Source organism: Theropithecus gelada, chromosome 1, assembly GCF_003255815.1.
Source record: "Theropithecus gelada isolate Dixy chromosome 1, Tgel_1.0, whole genome shotgun sequence".
In the NCBI taxonomy this organism is placed as follows: Eukaryota; Metazoa; Chordata; class Mammalia; order Primates; family Cercopithecidae; genus Theropithecus; species Theropithecus gelada.
The window spans coordinates 50756688-50762331 of NC_037668.1; the positions used below are offsets into that span (position 1 = coordinate 50756688).

General features: G+C 47.1%; 1 pseudogene; it reads left to right on the forward strand.

Annotated features, from left to right (window-relative positions):
* Positions 1-238: 238 nt before the first annotated feature.
* LOC112610446 lies at positions 239-708 on the forward strand (annotated as a pseudogene).
* The last annotated feature ends 4936 nt before the right edge of the window (positions 709-5644 follow it).

Here is a 5644-nt window from a genome sequence, read left to right on the forward strand (position 1 = left end):
AGCTGGAGGGACACTGCATGCATGTGCGTTTGTGTGGGAATGTGTGGGCCTGAGTATGAGGGAAAGCATGTCTAGAGTTGTTTCTTCCAGGCGATAACACGACTAGCTGGTTCAGTGAGAACTGCGGGCCAACTGTCTGCCATCTTGAAGCCCAAAAAGCAAGAATCAAGGGGCTGTCTCAGCCAAGGCTCTAAGGCCCAGTGTATCAAAATAGCCCTCTAGGGGAGCCACGGCTTAAGGTGCAGACATGGCCAAGTCCAAGAACCACACCACACACAACCAGTCCCGAAAATGGCACAGAAATGGTATCAAGAAACCCCGATGACAAAGATACGAATCCCTTAAGGGGGTAGACCCCAAATTCCTGAGGAACATGCGCTTTGCCAGGAAGCACAACAAGAAGGTCCTAAAGAAGTTGCAGGCCAACAGTGCCAAGCCACAAGTGCACGTGCCGAGGCTATCGAGGCCCTCGTAGAGCCCAAGGAGGTTAAGCCCAAGATCCCAAAGGGTGTCAGCCGCAAGCTCGATCGACTTGCCTACCTTGGCCACCCCAAGCTTGGAAAGCGTGCTCATGCCCACGTTGTCAAGGGGCTCAGGCTGTGCTGGCCAAAGGCCAAGGATCAAACCAAGGCCCAGGCTGCAGCTCCAGCTTCAGTTCCAGTTCAGGCTCCCAAAGGTGCCCAGGCCCCCACAAAGGCTTCAGAGTAGAGATCTGTGTCTGGCGATGTGAGGACAGAGGGACCAGTGCAACCCCTCTGGGCTGCCGTCTACATGGGGCTGGGGTCCTACTGTGCTATTTGTACAAATAAACTTGAGGCAGAAAAAAAAAAAAAAAAAAGATTGCCCTCTAAATCCCTTGTGGGGCATAGGCAGCAACTCTCCCCCTTGTTTTTCGGCTCCTCACACAAGTGAGATTAGACAAGCACTGTCATTAATTATTTCAGAAGTAAGTGAAGCCGTGCTTGCCACCCCGACAGCTGAGGCTGCAAATGCCAGGTTTGTTTTAGTTATTTTTCCGGGAAATAGTTGCATCCACTAATCACAAGCCCATTCTGTTGAGTGCCCAGAGGTGGGTTGGGCTGGGTGAGGGGCTGGTACCTAGTTCTGGCCCTGAAGGGGCTCTTGGGGTGGTCTGCAGGGGGTAGGGAGAAAGGTCACCTGAGAACAAGCTAGTCCCCTGCTCTGGGAGGCTGGCTCAGTGCGAGAGCTGCGCCTTTGAGTGTGGGAAGGACTGGGGTAGGTGGGGATGAGAACCTGGGTTTGTGTCCAGGCTCCTCGCTTCTTAGCTGTGTGACCTTGAGCAAGGTCAAACACATTGCCTCCATTTCCTCATCTTAGGCAATTGGTCAGGCATTTGGAAACATCATGCTGGACACAGTGGCTCACACCTGTAATCCACGCACTTTGGGAGGCCGAGGCGGGCAGATCACTTGAGGCCAGGAGTTCGAGACCCTGGCCAACATGGTGAAACCCTGTCTCTACTAAAAATATATAAAAATTAGCCGGGCATGGTGGTGGCATGCACCTGTAGTCCCAGATACACAGGAGGCTGAGGCAGGAGAATTGCTTGAACCCGGGAACCAGAGATTACAGTGAGCTGAGATCACATCATTGCACTCCAGCCTGGGCAACAGAGTGAGACTCCATCTCAAAAACAGAAAAACAAACAAAAAAAGATTTGGGTGGGAAGGGGGTGAGGGATAAAAGACTACAAATTGGGTGCAGTGTATACTGCTCAGGTGATGGGTGCAGCAAAATCTCACAAATCACCACTAAAGGACTTACTCATGTAACCAACCACCACCTGTTCCCCCAATACTCTATAGAGATAAAAAATTAAAAACCAAAACAACCCATTGTACTGTGGAAGCAGTGGGAAAAGCCGGAAGAGGAAACCGAGATTCAGGGAAGCACAGTGACTGCCTGAAGCCACACAGTGGGTCACTTCCAAGCAGGACCCACAAGAGTCCCAGCCCAGGGTTGTGGTCTCTGTACCCTCTTTCCCACGGCCTCCTATGGTTCTCTCCTTTTCCCAGGCCCATCCCCATGGGCCGCATGTGCTTGGTGGCTGCTCTCTTCCTGTGATCCTGGAAACAGGCCTGGCACGGCCCAGCTAATCTGGGTACCCCATAACCATCCTTCCCGTCCAGTGCATGAGGTTTGTTAAATGCTTCCTGAGTTCTCAGAGTAGGTCCAAATGGTGGCTTATCTGAAAAATGATGGGGCAAGACATGCCAAACTCCAACACTGGGGAATGGAAGGGATTTTCTTTTTGCCCAGGAACCCCTCTGAACCTTGGGGATTTCTGTCCTGAATTCAAGCTATTCCCACCACTTCCATAGTATGACGCTTCCACATTTCTGACCAAGAGCCTAAGAAGTTTCAAACAGCAGCTCACACAGCCTGATTGGCAGCACAAAGCCTGGCAGCAAGGCCCTGAAACCTCACTGTCTGGCTTTAAATCTCCGATCCACCACTAACTAGTGTGACCTTGAGCAAGTTGCTTCACTAATCTGTGACTCCATTTTCCATGTGAAAAATCGGTTGGGGGCCGGGCACGGTGGCTCACGCCTGCAATCCCAGTACCTTGGGAGGTCGAGGTGGGTGGATCACCTGAGGTCAAGAGTTCAAGACCAGTCTGGCCAACATGGCAAAACCCCATCTCTACTAAAAATACAAAAATTAGCCGGGTGTGGTGACAAGCACCTGTACTCCCAGCTACTCAGGAGGCTGAGGCAGGAGAATCACTTAAACCTGGAAGATGGAGATTGCAGTGAGCCAAGATTGCACCATTGTACTCCAGCCTGTGTGACAGAGTAAGACTCCATCAAAAAAAATTAAAAAAGAAAAAAGAAAAATGGGCTGGCTTCTTTGGTTTCCTGTGTATATATATATATATATACACACACACACACACACACACAAATGGGGGTAATAATAGTACCTATCTGATAAAGTTAGTGTGAAGTTTAAATGAGATAATACATGTAAGTTCTTCACCTGCTACCAGGCCCATAATAAGGGCTCAATATCTGTCTCCCCACTTAGAGTACAAGCTTGTTGAGTACAAGGATCATGTCTGTTTTGTACCTTGCATATAATGGACACTAAAATAAACAAACAAACAATTTAAATTTAAATTTTCTAGACCAGGCAGGGTGGCTCACATCTATAATCCCAGCACTTTGTGAGGCTGAGGCAGGCTGAAAGCTTGAGCCTAGGAGTTCAAGACCAGCCTGGGCAATATGGCAAAACCCCATCTCTACAAAAAATGCAAAAATTAGCTGGGCACGGTGGTCTGCAGGCCTGTAGTCCCAGCTACTCGGGGGGCTGAGGTGGGAGGATCACTGGAGCCCAAGAGGTCAAGTCTGCAGTGAGATGTGATCGTGCCATTGCACTCCAGCCTGGGTGACAAAATGAAACTCTGTTTGGGAAAAAAAAAAAAAAAAAGCAGGGCATGGTGGCTGACACCTGTAATCCCAGCACTTTGGGAGACTGAGGCCAGTGGATCACTTTGAGATCAGGAGTTTGAGACCAGCCTGAGCAACAAGGCAAACCCAGTCTTTACAAAAAATACAAAAATTAGCCGGGCATGCCTGTGGTCCCAGCTACTCGGGAGGCTGAGGCACAAAAATTGCTTGAACCTGGGAGGGGGAGGTTGAAGTGAGTCAAGAGCACGCCACTGCACTCCAACCTGGGCGACAGAGTGAGACTCTGTCTCAAAAATAAATAAATGAAAATAAATACATAAATGTGCAGAATTGGAAGGCATGTGCACAGGATTCCAGTTCTTGGTTCTGAGACTCACATTTTGGTCTGAGACTCATGTTTGGACTGAGTGATGTTTCATACTTGCTTTTAGACTCATACTTCTCACATTCTGTTTGCACAGGATTGTACATCATTTGGATTTGTGCTTTTTGGCCCTTACCACAACTATAATACAATTATATATTTTTCATCGACGATTTGCCTTCCTTTCTAGACTATAAAATCCATTCAGGAAAGGCCCCTGCCTACTTTGATTACCTCCTACTACACCCATGGGCTTAGCACTGGCTCTGGCAAACATTAAACACTCAATAAATATTTTTCAACTGTCTGATGGCTCAAAAGCTTAGCAGAAGACTAGTTAGTGAATGGAGTGGTTAATGAATAGAGAAACCTTGCTCTTTAAAAAGACTAAAGGCCGGGCGCAGTAGCTCACACCTATAATCCCAGCACTTTGGGAGGCCGAGGCAGGAGGATCACGAGGTCAGGAGATGGAGACCATCCTGGCTAACACGGTGAAACCCCATCTCTACTAAAAATACAAAAAATTAGCTGGGCGTGGTGGCAGGCACCTGTAGTCCCAGCTACTTGGTAGGCTGAGGCAGAAGAATGGCGTGAACCTGGGAGGCGGAGCTTGCAGTGAGCCGAGATCGCGCCACTGCACTCCAGCCTGGGTGACAGAGCGAGACTCCGTCTCAAAAAAAAGAAAGACTAATGAGCTGGGTGTGGTCACATGTGCCTGCAGTCCCAGCTACTTGGGAGGCTAAGGAGGTGGATTCCTTGAGTCCAGGAGTTCAAGGCCAGCCTCGGTAACATAGACAGACCTCATCTCTAAAAAATAAATAAATAAAAAGCAAAAGACTGGCCAGGTACAGTGGCTCACACCTGTAATCCCAACACTTTGGGAGGCCAAGGTGGGAAGATCACTTGAGCTCAGGAGTTCAAGACCAGCCTGGGCAACACAGCAAAACCCTGTCTTTACAAAAAATTTAAAAAATTCGCCAGACATAATGGTGTGCACCTGTAGTTGCAGCTACTCAGGAGGCTGAGGTGAGGGGATAACTTGAGCCCAGGAATCTGAGGCGGCAGTGAGCTTTGATCAATAGTGTCACTGCGCTCCAGCCTGGGTGACAAAATGAGACCCCGTCTCTAAAAAATAAAAATTTAAAAAAAGAATAAAGAATTTTAAAAGGCCAATAAAACACTAGTAAAATGTTAATATTCTATATAATAATATATTAAGATATATGTAGTTAGTGCAAGAATTCATTTAATATAAATAGCCAGGTATCACTAATTCTTACCTATTATTTATTACCGTAGCTTAATCTTGACTTAGAGATCTGGCTAGAAGAGAATATATCTTTAAACCAATTTTTCACCTCTTAACAGTCTAAAACTTCCCGGGATGTATATCTAAATTTCCGTGGGGCTTAAAAACCCCTTAGCAATAAAAGCCCTTATACATGGCTTTCCTTAGGAGCCGATGCTGTCCTATTCATCGCCATAAAGACTATATCCTTTCAATTGGGAGTACTAATCAGCTTTGCTGTTTCCTCTTCTTTCTCTACTCCTATTTTCCCCCCCTGTATTTCAATCCACAGAAAGAAGAAAAAAATAGAAAGGAAAGAAAGCGCCAAATCATGCAGTTTCTGCCCTTACCAGAAGCATGAACCTTTTAATTGCCGTTCCCTGAGTGGAAAAAGATTTCTCTTCATCTGCTAGCTTTTCTCTAGTGGTTTTTTTTTCTGTTCTTTTTTTGGAGGAAATTGCTTGTAGCTTCTCCCCTTCCCTCCTGACCAATTACTTAGCTGGGCATGCTGTAAAATAAAGTTTACATTAAATAGTCTCCATGGCAACCTCACACACCAGA